Source organism: Sorex fumeus, unplaced genomic scaffold (assembly GCF_029834395.1).
Source record: "Sorex fumeus unplaced genomic scaffold, SorFum_2.1 ptg000044l, whole genome shotgun sequence".
In the NCBI taxonomy this organism is placed as follows: Eukaryota; Metazoa; Chordata; class Mammalia; order Eulipotyphla; family Soricidae; genus Sorex; species Sorex fumeus.
In genome coordinates this window covers 47,967,159-47,986,946 of record NW_026606101.1, presented here as the reverse complement: position 1 = coordinate 47,986,946, position 19,788 = coordinate 47,967,159, and positions in this window count along the sequence as shown.

Below are 19,788 nucleotides of genomic sequence, written 5' to 3'. Positions count from 1 at the left end.
GTCTATCCCTGGTTCTTTCTAGTTCTCTATTCCTTCTTCGTAACTTGAGGGTACAGGTCTGTCCAAGGCATACTTCTTGCCATTGCCTCTTTTATGCTCGTGGAAAATCTGACCAGTTGAACAACAAACTCATCTGATGAGCAAAATCCTCATTGAAATAACTTTGTATACATGTAAAGGAGATATCATTTAAATAACTTTGGAGGTATTTTATTTCTTCTCAAAACTTCTCTATCCAAGTTAGACTCTTGTAGAAATTGTTTGGGTTTTACAGTAAAGTGTAAATGTTTAAAAAAAGTAAAATGAAGGAAGCATCAATAATTACTCTCTCAGAAAAGTTCCCAACTGACCTAGACTTGAGTCAGTTATTTAATGGAAATGGCAATATAAATAAAGGTAAAAGGTAAAGGCCCTCCCGTTGATCGTCGATTTGCTCGAGCGGGCCCAGTAACGTCTCCATTGGAGACTTTGTTGTTACTGTGTCTGGCATATCGAATACTCTCGGTAGCTTGCCGGGCTCTCCGAGAGGGGTGGAGGAATCGAACTCGGGTCGGCCATGTTGGCCGCTTGTAAGGCAAACGCCCTACCAGCTGTGCTATAGGATTTGATGGGTTTTGACGATATTTTTATAATATTGACCTGTAGCACTGTCTTCCCATTGTTCATCGATTTGCTTGAGCTGGCACCAGTAACTTCTCCATTGTGAGACTTGTTTTTACTCTTTTCGGCATATCGAATACACCATAGGGAGCTTGCCAGGCTCTATAGTGTGGGCAGGATACTCTCGGTAGCTTGCTGGGCTCTCTGAGAGGAGCATAGGAATCGAACTCGGGTTGGTCACATGCAAGGCAAACGCACAAGCCACTGTGCTATCGCTCCAGCCCAATATTGACCTAGAAATCTTAAACTTGAGTAATGGCTGCATTGAGAGAATAGTCTGGTTATTTTATTGCAAAGAGGAGAGCTGTATTTAGAAAATATTTTCTTAATTTTATCAACAAATATTATAGCGTGTAATTAGAGCCATGCTCTCATCTAAATACATTTCAAATAGTAATTTATTTAATCATCACAATGACCTTATGATATAGGTCATATTACTACCCTTTCCTTGCAGATGATGAAATAAAGGTTCAGACCAGTTATGCAATTTACCCTCAGTGACAGAGTTGGCCAAGGGTGGAACTGGGATTTAAAGCCATTATTGCACATTTGGATGAAGTTCTTAACCTCTACACTCATCTCCCTTTTTGCGTTGTAAAACACCATGTGACCTGATCTCTCTAGGATTGGGTTTGGGAAGGGGTCATTCTCTTGAGAAAGACAAAAAATAAGGTGGCTGCTTCTAACCACTACTACCCATATGGCAGTAGCATTGCTTTGAGGATCAAATTATGTAATATATGCAAAAGATCTGGCACACTGTATAGGTGTTTAATGCAAGTTTCTTCATTCTACTCTGCCTTTTTCTATAAGGAAGATTGCAAATATGTAAATAGCACTGTAGCACTGTCCTCCCATTGTTTATCAATTTGCTCGAGCAGGCACCAGTAAGATCTCCATTGTGAGAATTGTTGTTACTGTTTTTGGCATATTGAATACGCCATGGGGAGCTTGCTAGGCTCTGCCATATGAATAGTATACTCTTGGTAGCTTGTTGGGATTTCCGAGAGGGGCGGAGGAATCAAACCAGGGTTGACCATATGCAAGACAAACGGCCAGTACAGGAGAAAATCAAAGAAGCATGTTTTCTACATAAGAAGTGTTTTAATAGTGCATTCTGAAATAATTTTTTATTAAATACGTCAGTGTACAATTCAAAGAAATGAACAGAGTGATGATTTAAAGAAGGCAGAAAATGAAGTAAAATTATCCATTGTTTATAAAACTGTAGTGGGAACCTTTAAATATACATTTGTTCTATAGTAGCATTCTAAAGGTGCTGGCTGACTTTACTGTATACGAGAAGGAACTTCAAACTTCTACCTTCTCTCTTATGGCTGCCTGTCTTAGACACATAGACGCTGTGATTTCTTTTTATTTGATCCTATCAGATATTGATAAAGGATCTTCTCACTTCAAAACATGGTGCCATTCATTTTTCTTAAAAGGCAGCATTGAGGGCATTTTAGAATTCAGAGGTTCTCCTGACAACTTGGGAGGTTTCTCCTGAATTGGCGTATTCAATATGCCAATATGCCAGAAGCATTTTAGCCATTCAATCCATGGATGGTATCATTCATTTACTGATATCCCTTTTTAAGTGGTCCTACTGAGCACAAGACATCTTGAATCATGCCTATTCCAGAGTCAAAGAAGGTATCACAGGAAAGCTCTCAAGAAGAGTGGGATTTCAGAAGAGGAAAGAAATCTGAATTATAAAGGCATGAGGTGGTGCTGAGCTAGAGGACCAAAGAGGTAGTAAAAGAAAGGGGAAAGAGTGTCTCTTTGGGGAGAAAGAGTTCAATTTTTATTCTGTATATGCAGTGATGTGTCCAGTAAGCTCTTTTCATTCTAAGTGAAAGAAAATTTAGTTCAAACTCGTTTGAATGGGGTAAAAAGATAAGGGAGAGTGCCATTGGCTCACATGGCTGAAAATTCCACATAGCAACTGGGTTTTTGGGTAAAGTAGGCTACCCATGCTTAGTGACATGGGTCTCCCTTTATATTTCTTCAACCTTGTGTTTTGTTCTAAAGAAAACATCTTGCAGATAGGCTGAAAGCTGACTTGGAGATGCAAAATGGAAAGATTAACAATTCACAAGCAATATTTCTCCTATGCCACTATAGTAAGAAGAGAACTAGAGAAAGGTTGGACTGTGTGGAGGGAGTAGACATGGAGAGGGCATTTAGGAGGGTAGTATTTAAATATCAGGGGTGTCTGGATGAAGACTTATGTTTAAGCTTGAGAAACTTAAGACGAAATGGATAGCTTTAATGGCCCTCCCGTTGATCGTCAATTTGCTCGAGGGGGCCCAGTAACGTCTCCATTGGAGACTTTGTTGTTACTGTGTCTGGCATATCGAATACTACCGGGCTCTCCGAGAGGGGCGGAGGAATCGAACTCGGGTCGGCCATGTTGGCCGCTTGTAAGGCGAACGCCCTACCCGCTGTGCTATCGCTCCAGCCCGACGGATCCAAGTTAGACCTACAATCAAGATAGGAAAATGAGAAGTTTAAGGGCAAAAGTAGATTATCTTGACTTTGATTTCCCTCTGTACATTCAGGTACAAGTTTCAAGTAGGATATACCCAGGATTATTTTATAAAACCACTCTGAGATAGAGATGAGAATGTGTAGCTTGTCAGAAAGCGTGTCCACCAAAAAGAAGCATGGCATTTAGATTTTAGAATTTAAGGGAAGGATCTGTAAAGGAAATCAAAGATAGGGGTGTCAGAAAATTACAGGAATCAAGAAACAGAATCAACAAAAATAAGAAAAGAGGTTGTGGAAAGTGTGATATTCTAATTAAAATAGATTATGAAAAATATTCATGGGACATAGGAAATGGAAAAAACTGCTATCAATCAGGTCAATGATGTAATTTATTGCAATGAATGTTGAGAAGCATATGCACTGGTCACATCAATATATTTACTGATCAATTTCTAGTTGAGTGAAAACATCTCAAGCACAGGCACAAGGGGCAAATAACGACAAAAGTCACATGACCACCCCTGAATATGAAAAACAAAAGTTCATTATTTTGTGCTCAATTTGAATTTCATCTGACATTATAACTTAATTTAAAACATGAGGTTCATTTATTCAGAGAGGTGAATATATCTAAAAAGGGAAGGTGGTTTAGATACCAAAGTATGTAATCAAGATCAAAGGATTTTCTTTTTTTAATAAAATCAATCATGTATGATTGCGTGCATCAAAATTATTTCTTGTTATCTCAGTCTCAGCTCTAAAAAGTACTGCAACTTTATCCTATTTCTGGAGTATTCTTGCCACTAGAGCAACTTCCAACTTATCCTGCTCAGTGGCTTAATTTAAAGGGGGCTTTCCCTCAAATTGCATTTCTACTTAATGACTCCGGCCCCGGTGCTGTTGAAAGCACTTCTTCAGTTTCTCCCTCTATTCTCTTTTCCTTTGAATCAAGCTTACTAATGGCATCTATCTGAAAGATGGTCACTTCACCCTACTTGTCTGTCTTTTAGCTCTTGGAGTCCTGGTGTTTCATCTTAATCCCCCTTGTAATGCAATATGACTTTTGAATTTTACCTTCGCAGGTCCCCTGGAGGAAGTCTAACCACTGACAATGGTTGTGGAGTCCGGAATTTCCATGATCTTGTAAGTACTGGTTTATGTTGTAGAGAACACACAATAAACATTTGAGCAGATTTATGATCTCATCCAGGGAATCTTCATCAATATCCACGAACAGCCTTTCAGTAGACTTTTGTGGATGACACCTTTCTTACCTAAACTTCACAAACCTTAACAAATTCCTTGTCAGTACGTCTAAACCAAATCGAAACCTTTTGTGGCTTGCATTCATGCTACTGAACTAAAATGAAAGGCACCTCTTCTCTTCTTTTTCAGTTTTATTTTCTGTGTGTATGCGAAGTAAAAACAGGTTTTCTTTGGAAGTTTGGGTAAATTTTGGGGAAGTTTGGGCAGTTGGAAAAATCACACTCAAGAGAGAATGTAGGCTTCTCCAGAGTGGAGAGAGAGAGAGAGCCCCAGTATACATCTCAGGGTTAAAGCATGAAAGTACACAACTCAAGAGGGGCCGTGAAGGTGACGCTTGCTCGGACAACACCTGCACTCAGCAACAACACCTTTGCTCAGCCGCATATGCACCAACACTTCTCCTTTTTCGTTTCTCACTTCTGATTTGTGAAATCTTCCTTGCTGTATTTTTCATGCTCCAGGTCCCTCACCCCCCACTTTTTTCTTGTTTTTCTCCTGGAAAAGGATTACATATCCAGGTTCAGAATACATGTATTCATTCACATACATTTGAATAGAGTTGAAAGGCAAACAAATTAATTCTGGAGGATCTGAAGTTTCCATCCTCCCCGGTCTCAGTGTTCCTCCATTGGTGTAGATCATCAAGGGCCAGTTGCTTCTCTGTCACTCGGGTGTGTGATTGGCACTCCTTGCAATTACCCTTTCTACAGCCTCTGCCCCCAAGCAGTGAGGCTTCTTGGGTTACTGATGGCCGCACAACAAATCTGACTTTGTTCTTTTAAGCATCTTCTCTCAATGCCATCTCATTAAAGTATATTGCCAGTGAAAGCAGCCTTGACAAATGTCTTTCCACTTGTAACCTAGTCTGAAACTGCCTTCAAACTTTCTTGTTGAATTGGTTAAATATTCCAAAATCATTTCAAAGCGAAACGTGAAAAAACACCAGTTCCTACTGTCAAGGACGTTTTCACCTAGATTGTGAAGCACAGACAACCAACCTTTTAAAGGTTATCTTGTTCCAGTTATGAGACAAGTAGAGCTTCACTTCATGTTATGTCAGTATAAAGACTCATAGGCTCCAAGTCTCAGGCACTGAGGCACACAATGGCTGACTGAGAAGTTTAGAGGCCAGGAAGAGTCTGATGGAGACTCCATTGAGTCTCATGTGGGAATCTTTGAAAATAAGAGGTTTTTTTCTAAAGGTTCTTATTGAAAAGTGGTCAAATGTTCTGTGCCTGCATGGAAAGCTTTCCAAAAAAAATATTGTTAACATAAAGTTAGTCAAACTACTTATAAGCTCATAATCTCATATAAACTAAATAGCATCCCTGGAGACAAGAGGAAGCCCATTGCCTGTCACCTACTTCCTCCTCCAAATCCTGCTCTTTTCTCTTGTGAATCCATAACTACACAGCAGCAGAAGAATGAAGTGGAACTGGTATATTCCAACTTGAGAAACACATTCCTGCTTCCAGTTATTGGGAGAAAATCGTGGCTCTGCTAGTTTCCTGGTTATCCTGTCACCAGAATTCAAATTCTCTGAAGAAAAATTCTCTCAAGGAGAGGAAAGAATAGAAATAGGACCCACAAGAAAATATAGGGATGAAGGCACTTACTTGTTTTGCATCCCACTGAACCTGATACAGATCCCTTGCACCACATACAGATCCCTGATCACCTTGAAGGGACACTGTCAAGCACAGAACCAGAAATAATCCCTAAGCATCATCAGCTCTGGCCCTCAAATAAAAAAATTAATTAATTAAAATAAATAAAAGTTTTAAAATTTTTTATTGAACTCTTTGCTCGGCATGTTTTTGGTTTTGTGCCAATTAGACCCATGATCTCACACACATGAAGCAAACAGCTCCACTGCTGAGCTACCTCCAAGACTTAAAAATTAGTTTTTGGTAAAGCAGCATATTTTTATTGAAAGAAATTGAGAGTGAGGTGGGAGAGAGACAGACAGATAGACAGAGAGACAGAGACAGAGAGAGAAATGTGAAAGGATTGAGAAACAGAGGAATACATGTTCAAAAGAATATGAACTTCTCCAGAATGAAAAAAAGTCTCGGTCTTTTTTAATTTTGGAAAAGAGGAAAGGCAAGGCAGGGAGTTTTAAGGAACAAATCCCCTGTCCTAGATACAAACTATCAGATCCATCAATTTGTTTATTTGTATGTAGTTATTGGGAACTCTACAAGAAGACTACAAGTGAAATGAATAAAAGTGGTGAGTTCAAGGTACAAATGTCAGTTTCTCCACTTTGCTGTTCTTCAACCTTCGGTAGCACAGCTAAAACACATTTACATAGTCTCCAAGTGCTTCAGGTGTCCGATCTGTAAAATGGGGCTGTAGCACAATCGGAGTAGCCCATATAAAATTAAGATAAGATAATGGTTGGGATTTAATAAGCATTAGTTGTTGGGATTCTCTTTGTTGTATGTGATATGTTTCTAAACATGGCAATAATATATTTTCATCCTAAAAAAATAAAATGTGTTTGGGTCACAGAAATAATATAGTAGGTAAGGTAAACACTTGTCTTCCATGTGGCCAACCTGAGTTTAATCCCTGGTCCTACATTTGGCTCCCCATGCTTTGCCAATTGTGATCCCTGAGCACAGAGCCAGAAATTAGTCCGAAGCACACTGAGTGCGACCTAGGAAAATGGAAAAAAAAAATGAACACAACAACAACAAACATCTCATACGTGCATTCATAATATATCTGAACATCTCATATGTGCATTTATAATATATTTAAAAATACACATGTACTTATTTCCTAAGAAGAACTGATATGAAATGTGAAAGGTATTAAAATTGGAAGAAAGAAATCGACTAAAACGGCTGCTTTTAAAATAGATAAGCTTAATGCACTTAGGACTTGACTAGTGAGATTTCTTTGTGGTTGTGTTACCATTTACATAGATACTGCCTCTTTTTTTTTAAGAATTAGAATCTGCCATTAGTAAATTACACATACCTAAATCTTTAAGGATACATAGATGAATACTTCTGATTTGAATCATAAGTGTAAGCAATAGCAATTTACATACTATTTCTCTTGATCCTGCATCCCTAAAATACACACATATAATGCATATAATGTATGTTTCTTATTTACATATGTAGAAACTGTCACACAAAAGAAAGTGAATCCGTGATTCAGACCAACCTTACTGCATTTATTACAGGTCATGTCTTAATGGTGAAAACATGCTTTATATTAATGCTTAGACTTACCACATGACCCCTTCACTGATAAATAAAATAAATAGAAATGTAATATATGTCATTGATGACTCTTACTAATATGCCAGAGTGAAGCTCAGAGAGATAAATAACTAGTTTTATATTCAGGGAAAAAGGCATGAAGATCCAAACCAAAACCTGCCACTATGAAGTCCCTGCTCTTTCGACCATATAATGGACCCCTTTATTTTGGGGGAAACAGATTATTCAAGGGAATGTACATATGTTAGAGGTAACAAAGGTAAGGAAACACAATAGCCTACCAAGAATATGTAAAACAAATAGGAGTTTTAACTTACTGGAAGATTTTGTTGATATGAAAGCATGTATTTAAACAATTGTTTTGTAGTATTATTTCCATGAATGGTGACATATTATTCTCAAGTCATATCTCAATATATAAATTCAGATATGAGTGACAGAATTCTTCTAAGTATTAGCTTGCATCTTTAAATACTTCATCTTCATAATTTTGGTTCATTTTAAAACTTTACCTATATTTAAAATTAATGTTTACGGGCTGGAGTGATAGTACAATGGGGAGGGCATTTGCCTTGCACACAATCAACTGGGTTCGATTCCCAGAAGCCCATATGATTCTCCAAGCACTGCCAAGAGTAAATCCTGAGTGCAGAGCCAAGAGTAACCCCTGAGCATTGCCATGTGTGACTCAAAAAAGCAAGAAAAAAACAATGCTTGATTGCAAATTCAACAGACAAGGAACAAGTGTACAAGATCTTTGGAGAAAATTATCTTAGAATTTCTTTGGGAAAATTATCTTAGAGCTTATCACAGTCACTGTAAATTGCAGTAATGTTAGTCTGTGTAGCAGATATGAGTAGCCATTCTAGATCAGATATACCCAATTTGAACACAGAATATGAAGTCAGCTTAATATTTTTGAATCTCAGTTTACTCATCTGAGTGGAGTTAAGCCTAAATGCTTGTGAAAATTAAGTGACATCACTTGTCTGATAATCACAAGTTCTTTATTGTCTTCCTATGGTTCTTTATTTGGGAGGGTGAAGGGTGTTGATTCACATATCGCTGTGCTCAGAGCTTACTCGTGGCCCTGTGATCAATTGTCACTCTTGACAGGGCTCAGGGGATTATATGTGGTTCCAGGACTCAAACCTGGTTTGGTCACATGCAAAACAAGGACCTTACTCGCTGTACTATCTCTCCAGCCTTCCTGTGATTCTTTCTACTCCACTGATCTAAATTTTTCTTTTGCGTAAAACTATATTTAGAATGTGCTATTTTTCCAGCCCTTAAGTGTTACTTCCCACAGAGAGATCATCAGGATCACTTTTCTTCTACCATTCCTTCAAATTCATCTTTGCCCAGGATTTACCTGTGTGACCTAGCATTCGTGTCTCTCCACATAAAATTTAGGATGATAATCGTGGTAGAGTTGGTTTTCTGCTGCTTACTCAAACAGTAAACATCCAGATGCTAAGCATTCATCTGTTTATAATCAGATGACAATTGAGAGCAAGTGCGTCTGTGAGTCACCTCTGTGGTCTAGTGATGCAGTTCCGTGTCATTCCAAGTGACCTGAATTCAAAGGGAGGGGTCAAGGGAAGGGTGGAATGAGATGTGAGGTTACTTATTCCTCCAAATCTGAAATGGCCACAGAACAGAATAGCAACAAGAATCAAAACTCACACATACTAACAAAATTCCCTCCTTGGTGCCAGCTCTATTCCTGACATCACTTTCCACAGCAGCAGAAGAGAGGGGAGAATTATAGGTTTGGTAAAATCCTTGGGGCACATTCAAAGAGTCTGAAGTTTTGTTTGAAAGTCTGTTTGCAGACTGTAAAAAAAATTGATTAAATTGCCTCTCCAATACAGAGAAATGCCAGTCGAGATAAGACAACAGAAACTAAAAGTGCTACTAGAAGCAAAATAATAGAGTCCAAAATTTTGGACCATCTTTGTAGTCAATACTATATATCTTATATTTAGGTTATATACATTAGTTGTGGTAGAAGTTACTAAATAAGAATTTAATCATATGTCTTTTCTTCTTGAAAGAAATGAGTTTCTTAAGAACCCGGATATATATATATATATATCTTTAAAACACACTCCAAGTTATTTATTTCCTTTGTTCTATTTTTTGTTGTTACTTTGTCCTATGGAATTTAGGGTAAATAAAACCTTTTTTGGGGAGATAGATATAGAGAACCCATGGTAGTAATACCAATATAGATTTGATAAGAAGATACTGACTATTATCTAGACTTTAAAGCACTAGCATTTCCAACTGATATCACCTAGCAGAGATAATGTAAAAAAAGATCAATTAAATAATAGATTCTCCACATACACACTGAATTGGCCTAAATCAGCATTAGTCTTTCACAAGTTCTTTCCAAGGTAGAATTAATGGTTTTAGAGCTTAGACCTCACAGCTGCTGCCAGGAAAACTCATCCATTGCCCAACTCTACAGATTCACAACCAAATCTTGGAAGAGATTCAAGTCCAAATACTAAATTTCATGGTACATGAGTCTCCCAGCTAAAAACTCTGGGGTCTTCCCTGAGTGGGGGAAAGCAGCATCCCTCAACATTCCCCAGACTTCAGAAGCCCCAAGAGTCAAATTCACATTCCATAGTATCCTGTAAACTCATCAGCCCAGTTCTGCAGATCCTAGAGTTCCTAGAGGGGTTGACTGTGTAACACCTCCAAATTCCACAATATTGACAGCCTCTCAGGAGCACACCAAATTATATGGAAAAGATATACAGAAGCAAACTAAGCTCAATGAACAAAAAACAATAACACAGAAGTTCAACTAGAAACAGAAAGCTTAGTAATGGCTCCATGATTAGATATAATAATTTTCACAAATTTTCTTTTACTGACATATTTTTTGATAGTTCTGCTAACCACTTAGTTGTATCAGATAATATAAAATAAATTGTTTTGTGCTTCCAAGTCTGGGGTCTGGTTGGGAAGTTGGGGGCAATGGTGGAGGAAAGGTCACACTGCTAATGGAATTGGTGTTGGAACATTGAATGTCTGTAACAACTGTATTATGAACAATTTTGTAAACCAAGTGTTAAATAAAGTTAAAAAAAACTTTATTGTAATGCATATCACATACAAAAATGCTGTGTGTTTATTTTTTCTTTGACTGTGTGTTTGTGTGTGTGTCTGTGTGTGTATACCTATATCATAGAGTTTCAGGCAATCTTCTCTATGGCAGATGGCTTACTGCAAGTAATGGGAAAGGTATGGACCTGTTTCTTCCTTGATGGAACTCTATTTCTCACTCTGCAGTAGCTATGCATGCATAGATGACAGAAATATTTGTAGTATGCTTTGTGGAGAGGTCACGTGGCTTAAAAGAGTAAATTTAATGCAGCAGTGGGCACTTAATATGTGAAATAATATTGGAAATATATTGAGAATATTTATGTGAAATAATATTGGAAATTATATTGAGAATATTTATTTTGGGTCATAGTTTTTATTTTCAGTTAGTTGAACATTCTGGGTTCTTGTTTTGTATTAGTTTTTTGTTTGGTTTTGGTTTGGGGGCTTGCTTCACACCCTTCATATAATTTATACTATTATAAACATTTTGCATTAGTAGGATGTATTTATATAATTGATAAGCTGCAACCTGTACATTTTTAAAGCATACAGTTTACATTAGGGTTCTCTCTGTTTTACAATTCTAAAGGTTTTGCAAATGCCATGTCACATGCCTATCTATATAATATGGTACAGAATACTTTCATATTTAAAAGTACCCTCGGCTCCACCCATGTCTACCTCCATGTCCGATCTGTAAATTATTGACCTATTTATTACCTCAATATTTTTTGCTTTTCTAGCATGTCATATAGTTTGAATCACAAGGAATATGGTTTTTCAGATCAGTTTATTTCTCTACATATCTTGTCATGATTAACCGATCATATAGACATAAGCATTATAAACTATTTGGCTCATTTCTTCCAAGTGTTTGTCTTTTCTTTTCCATTCTTTATTTTTCTTTTCTTATTCTTTTCTTTTGGGGATGCCACAACCAGTGGTGCTCAGGGCTTCCTCCTGTCTATGCACTCAGGAATCACACCAGGAGAGCCTTGGAGAATCATATACGGTGCCAGGATTCAAACCTGGGTTAGAGACATGTAAGGCAAAAGCCTTACTTGTTGTACTATCTCTCTGGCCCCACAAGTGTTTTTTGTTCTTATATAAACATTTTAAATGTTCATGCTGTAGATACTACCTAGAAATTCTGTTATTTTGGTTGTTAATAGTATGATGTTATTAAAGTTCAATTTGTAAAGTTATTTGTAACATCTACATTTTTGGACAAATCATTATTTTTCAGTTAAGTCCCTGTTTGATAGCAAACAAAATTGAATTTTTTCTGCTACTGCAAAAAATACTATATGATATATTTAGTTTGTATATTATAATTATATCATATATTATATAATTTTATATATTTTATTTTACTTTTTAATAACATATTCATTATTCACACTATTAGCTATTCATACACATACATACTTATACGCATGCATACTTATATTCATAGGTATGTGTATGTACATCCTAGAAATATTGTTATATAACACAATGTGTAAAATTTCCAGCAATTTTATAGTGGTAATCAGATTTTGTCCAGTGAGAAGGTTAAAACCATCTCTAGTTCCCCAAGGAGAATAAGAAACTGCCCATTTCCCTGCACCTGATCAAAACTGGATGACATTTCTGTAAATATCATTTAAATACAGATATTTGAATGCCCTCATTGGTGACTAGGAGACTAGAGGAGGAGAGAAGGCATGGGGTCAATATGATAGGAAAGAGTGTAAAGAAAGATCTGAAAGTGGTAAAAAAAATCAGGTTCAGATCATCGAATATTCTAATGCATCTGAAGCGCAGCTGAGTCTGGAGGTGAAACTGAGATTATCTGAAGCCTTAAAGGCAGGTGACAACCAGCAAATATGAGAGTGACCTGAGCCAAGTCTTGCTCTCATAAGATTATTTTGATGAACACATGAAGGTAAATTAGACTAGCATCAGAATACTGGAAACCAGTTTGAAGGTTTGAAATCTTTGAAAACAAGGACACCAACTAAATTTTTTGAAATGAGGAGTAGGTGCCAAGTGATATTCTGGAATTTCTTTTATTCCTTTGTATTTCTGCTTCCCAGCAACTTTCTCTCAGGTGCTTTTGCATCACCAGCTAACAGAAATCTCCAAGTCAGGTGCTATTGCTTGAATATGGGTACTATAAAAATCCAAAGTCAAAAGGAATTTCTTTTTGATGGTGGAATTTCAGATAACATGATAGATAGGTTAGGGAAGACACCTTTAGACAAAAATCCTAAGTGTCATTGGAAATATGTAGACTTTTTTTTACACCAGTCAAAAAATCCTTCTGTTATCATCGTACCAAGCAATGCTCTGGATTTACATTTAGTTGTAGGAGATTTATGCATATTTACATGTGAAGAGGTTAAGTCAAAAGTCAGATTTGACTCTGCTGTCAATAAACTACATCAAAAAAGAAGACAATGACCCAAGTGCTGGAGAACAGATGAATAGATAAAGAACTACGGGACATCTACACAGTGGAACACTATGCACCTGTTAGGAAAAAAATTAATTCATAAAATTTGCTTATACATGAATAGACAAGGATAGCATAATAGTGAGAAATAAGTCAGAGGGAGATAGAGCATAGAATACCAACATAGAATGATTGAATTCATTTGAGAGAGATTAAAAATAGTATGTGAATAATATTCAGAGACAGTAAAAACAAGGACGAGGAGGACTGGTTCACGGCAAGAAGCATGCCACAGAGGGGGATAGGGTCTGCAGTTATGACAGAAAAGAAACCACTATGACAATAATAGTTGGAAATGATCACTCTGGACAAAAATTAAGTGCTGAAAGGAAGTAAAGTGTTATGCATGATATCCTTTCAGTCACAGTATTGCAAACCACAGTGCCTGAAAGAAAAATGAGGGTGAGCAAGGAAGAGACAGAGAGAGAGAGAGAAAGAGAGAAGAAGAAGAATGTTGGTCATAGATGCAGACTGTGAGGGTGGTGTGGTATGGGGGAAGGTGAAAGGAAAAGTTGGTATATTGGTGGTGGGAAACATGTACTGGAGAAGGGATGGGTGTTGGAATATCGTATGAATGAATCGCAATCATCAACAACTTTGTAAATGTATGTATCGTAGTATTCAAAAAAGAAAGAAGAGGAGGAAGACGAGGACAGAGAGGAGGAGGAAGACGAATAAGAAGAGAAAGAAGAGGAGGAAGAGAAGGAGGAGGTGGAAGAGGAGGAGGAGGAAAAGGAAGAAGAGGAGGAGGAGGAGGAGGAGGAGGAAGAAGAAGAAGAAGAAGAAGAAGAAGAAGAAGAAGAAGAAGAAGAAGAAGAAGAAGAAGAGGAGGAGGAGGAGGAGGAGGAGGAGGAGGAGGACGAGGACGAGGAGGAGGACGAGGAGGAGGACGAGGAGGAGGAGGAGGAGGAGGAAGAAGAAGAAGAAGAAGAAGAAGAAGAAGAAGAAGAAGAAGAAGAAGAAGAAGAAGAAGAAGAAGAAGAAGAGGAGGAGGAGGAGGAGGAGGAGGAGGAGGGGGAGGAGGAGGAGGAGGAAGGGGAGGAGGAAGGAGAAGGGGAAGGAGAAAAGGAAGAAAGGAGAAGGCAGTAAAGATGACAATGACATAGCATTAAGACTGTGACCAGATTCTGGGATGTTTAGTTCCCACTGTCATGGTTCTCATCCCTCCTGTGGGCCTTATAATTAGTTACAGACTATGCAAATAAAAGCTGAAAGAAGCTAGTTCTCAGGGCAAAGGCAGAGAAAATGACAGGTTTTGAAGAAGTGGTCCAGTGGAGTCATCCGCATCAAATGTCCACTGAGCTCTCATATGACTCCTGGAACCAGAGGAGAGGTTTAAGTCTCCTATGAGATTGGGGAATTCCCCTGCCCCTTCCTAAGGGCTAACACAGTGAGAATTTGTGAGATTTCCTTAAAACCCGACTTGGGGTTCTGTCATCTGCTTTCACAAAGTGGAAAAAACTCACACTGAGCACCTGTCTGTCATCTCTTCCTTTGAATTACCACAGAGCTTTAGGTTTTTGCCCCTTATCAGTAACTTGACTTTGGCAGCATTGTTTTTGTGTTCCCTGGCCAACGTGTGTGCACGTCTCCACGTGATTCCTTCTCAGGCCTTTTCTGTCTTATGTTATATAAGATCTTACTGCTGTCTTCACCATGATCACACTTCGACAGTAAAAAAAAAAATGTATTTCAGGTGTTTGAGATGAAGGAGGTTGCGTGAGTTTAACCTTCCTTGGTATCCTTGTGAGCTTTCTGTATTTAATACTTGTTTTATCTGAAGCCTGTGGAGGTTCTAAACTATTAGAAGACACACTTTCTGAGAACTACCTTTCTAGTAGCCTGAAGATATAGCATTGATGTGGGGCAACAAAGTTATTCTCTGTAATCCTCTTGATGTTGTAAATGAAAAAGAAGACGGAGCCAGCACCATCTGAACTTTGGGCAAACCATTTGCTCAAAAGGATCATCAAAGGACCAAACCCTGCCAAAATAATATTTTTTTAAAAATCCAGCGAGAAGGAAAATATTGAGGAGCACGCACACAAAAATGAAATCGCTGCAAATTAAACTCCATTGTGATTGGCGAGCAATACAAAACAAACTCCTGCCACTGCCTCCAAAGGAAAGCCACACAAGACAGACATTGAAGTTGTAGCACTGCAGTGGCCATCTTTTAACAGCGTCCTTTCTTTCCTGCTTTAACCTAAAAGGAGCGAGGGGGGAGAGAGAGGAGAGAGAGATAGAGATAGATGGAGAGAAAGAGAGAGAGAAGAAAAGAAAGAGAAAGGGGGAAAAGGAAAGAAAGAAAAAAACCTACCCATTGTTATGCCCCCTATTCATCCTTCATTCAAAGTCATTCACTCTGCATTAATTACCACTTTCTTCAATGCACTGGGAGCTCCCAAATGCGTCCTGTTTTCAAAGAGGCACACTTCCATGCCTCTGCTATTTATATGCAGAGCCTGCAGAATTTTTATCGAATACTTTGAGATCCCCTTAATTTTTTCATTTTTTTCATACTGTAATTGTTCATACAAAAAAAAAGACAAAAGAACGATTTCTTGCTTCCTGGACAGTTGTCTGCATCTCTTTCATTTTTCTTTCCAGCTGTGACTGGCAGTGGTAGGTTCTTCACCAGGTGTCCTGCCTGCCCTATGGTAATTTTTAATGTTCCTTCCCATTTCTTTTATGTCTGTCACATTTATAAAGACGTTTTATTTTACCAGAGTTGCCTGTACTATCCCCACCTCCATCTTTCTTATATCAATCTGATATCTGGAATTTCCCCCCCCCCCCCCTTCATATGTCACTCTACATAGAAGCTATTTAGGAAGAAGGAAAAGGACTGAGTCAAGAGTTCAAAATCCCACATAGACATTTTAACTATATAATAATTGGATCCCTGACACCCACTTCATTTTCATTCCTATGAAATTTGCAAAAACTACGATGTTGGTTAATAGGAAATTAGTGCACAGTAGACAAAAAAGGAAATTTGCTGGTGTCACTCCTCAGTTGAAAGCCTTGATTTTCTACTACCGTTTAAACACCAGGTTATTGGAGTTGATTCGGCAGCTAACGTTTAATCATTGAAAATTGGGAAACATCCTTGTTAGTCAATTTAGATTTTCATGCAGATGCTTGATGTTCTAGCATAGTCAGACTAAACAGCAGATATGATTGTTGTTTTTAAGGGGCAAAAAGAAGAGGATTAATAAATTGCATGTACCTATTAGCGTTGTATCTACTTAGAAGACTCCAACAAGTTGAGAAAAATTGATTTCCTTTTTAAAGAGGGAAACTTAAAATTACATCAGAGTACAAAATTCTAAATATGGAAAGGGACTATTTTATCTTTGGGTGGGTGGGCTTCCAAAGTAATGCTGATGGGATGAGACCCACAGGTCAAACTCAGTGACACTCAACCTTGTGATACAAAGCTGCTCAGTCTCAGTTGTCCTAGGGACCACTGGGCCACTCAACCCTGGAGGTACTGGGGAGGAGAGGCACACAATGCTAGACCTCATACTTGGCCCTTTGAGCATGCAAGGCAGTGCTCTAGCCATTTTAGCTAGCTCCCTGAACTTTGGTCGACTCTTTTTTTAATAGTTGAGGAAAGAGGGTCTGGGAGGCAGTCTAATGGCCATGAGTTCCTCCTCAGGTTCTATCCAGGTACCTTATGACCTGCCAAGCATCGCTGGGGTAGCCTCAGAGGTTCACTAAGCACTGATGAGGTGGCCCTGGAAAATCCAGCATCGCAGGGCTAATGCAGGTAATCCCCAATACCACAGGGTCTGAGCAGTACCATATCCTCAGGCCCTAGCATTGAGCCACCAGCCCAGTAAACCAAGTATTGGCCCCCAGAGCACCACTGGGGAGGACCCACCCCCCAAATAACAAGAGCATAGTAAACCAACTGGGAAAAATTTTGACTTGTGCAAAACTGCTCCAGGACTAATGAGAAGAGTCCAATGACACCAATCACAACGTGCTGTTCATGACACACCAGCAGGTTTTTCAGCATGTTGTGGACATTACAGCTGCACACATGGTGTATGAAATGTATCCCCCATCCCTGGCACCATCACAGGTCTGAATCTCCAGTGTCCTGAAAATAATATTAAGACTCCACACCATACTTTCTATGCAGGTGATGCTTCAGCATGGTGCACTGCTGTTATTGCTATGATTGCAATAGTTCTCAGTGTGGGTCACCTTTGGCACTACTTTTAGTCAATATCAGTATTTTCTTTCATGCGTGTGGGCAGGTTATATTTTAAAAGTTGTTTGCAGATTTTTGATATATATATAATATATATATGAAGATCACATGAGTGAAGTGAATAATATCCATGCCACTGCCATATTCTATAGTAGAGGAACCATAATCTTTAGTAGCATGTTGGAAAATATAAATTATACTAATAGGAGCTCAGGGATCTCAGAGATGATCTAGGTGGACAGTCATTCTATTGAGAGCTCTTCCTTATGTCCATTAGATTTCTTACATGCTAAGTAGTAAAATGTTTCACAAAATAGGCCCACTAACAATTTAAAAGGAAATGAATCCTATTAGTGACAGCCACCATTTATAAAGCACTTAGTTATCTAGCATTTGAAACAAGTGCTTTATATACTTACAACCTTGCAAGTTAAATATTCTTACTAACTGCTCCTATGAAACCAATCACAATGTGTTGTTTATGACATACCAGCAGGTTTTTCAGCCTGTTGTGGACATCACAGCTGCACACACAGTGGATAAAATGTATCCTCCATCCCTGGCACCATCACAGGTCAGAGCCCTATGTCACTGAGTGAATATGGAAAGCTCAGAAATGGCAGAGTTAGGGTTTCTTCCTATACCCGAGCAAATCAAAAGTCCAGGTAACCCACCTCACATCTGCCATTCAAATTCTTTAATCAGAAGGAAATAACTCCAAAATTCTAAAGAGCCACTCCTTCCTCTTGCCCCTTTACCTATTTCCTTTTGTTAGCTTTGGTTTCTTCTTTGAGTTATATATTTTTTATTAAAAAACACCTGTAACCTTTCTTAACCAGTTGTTGAACCACTTGTTAAGTATAAATGAGCTAAGTTTCATGGACTAGAGAGATAATATGGGGTTAAGGTTTTGGAGTTAAACCTAGTTCAATCTCTGGTAATCTGTGGTCCCACGAGCACTGCCTGAAGGAAACCCCCAACCTCCACACTGACCCCAAAACAAACAAAGAAGAATCTAAGTTCTAAAATAGAAAAAAAAAAGTCTTGCTTTGAATCGGGCGAAAGGTGACTATGACATGTGACTTTGAAATAATTTCCTTCTATTTAGCTTGTTAACATTTACATGAGCCTCTCATACTGTAGGAGGCCTGAGTTCAGGCTCTGGTTCTGTGGTCTCTGTGCAATATTGGCTCACATCTCAGCCTCAGTTTCCCCACTGCTCATGAAGAAAATCTGTACCTGCTCTGTCGACCTAAATTTGAACCACAGCACTCCATATAATCCCAGAGCCCTGCCAGGAGCACAGAGTCAGGAGTAAACTCTGAGCATAGCTGGTGTGGTCAAAAAACAAATAAGCAAGAAAATCAAAGTGCCTGATACAAGATTTCCTAATAACAGCCTCTGCAAAAAGCCTCAATAACTTAGAAGCATTTTAAATAAAATATTTAAAAAATTAATTACTGCATAGTAATAAGGAAATAAGAATTCACTTGCTCTGGAGAGAAACTAAACTACTGTTATCATCTTTTGGCTTCTCGAAAAGAGAAATCTAAAGACAACTTCTGAGCTATTTTTTGTTTGTTGAAAAATTATAATAACCTGATATTGTTATAGCAGTGTTAAACTTTCCTGGTTTTGATGTACAAAATTACTTAACCTTCACCATCAATGAAATGCCTGAGACTCTCCACCACTCCCTTCTATCCAGCCTCTTTTAAAGGCAACGTTTAATGATTAAAAGTAGAGGGGGGAAAGTTGCCCAGAGCAATTATGACTGTTTGAAATATAATCCCACCGTTTGGTTTCTAGGCATTTAAGACATTTGGGGGTTCTGCTTTTATTTGCCAATTATGGAAAATGTAACTAATAAAAATAGAACAAAGCTAAAGAAAAAATAGAACATAGATTGCAAACTCTGGATAAAGACTTTTAGAGATAACGCATTCTGGCTCCTTATTTGTCTCCTGGCTAAGTGACTAAGATTCTCCATTGGTCAAGTTCACCATGCTCATGAGCTTGAGGCAGGGGCTCTAAAGTAGCACCTTCTAATTCCAAAGTCAGATCTCTGCTACTCCACAGTCTTTTGTTCCTGCCATCAGGAACACCTGGAGGGGCTGACAGTTTACTTTGTTAAGGCTGTAAACTCCTAATAAAAATGTTTGTCTTCAGTTTCACAGACCCTTTAGAAGATCCCCAGGTAGCATAGCCAGACTGAGATAGTGTGTGTGTGTGTGTGTGTGTGTGTGTGTGTGTGTGTGTGTGTAAAGGGAAGTAAAGGG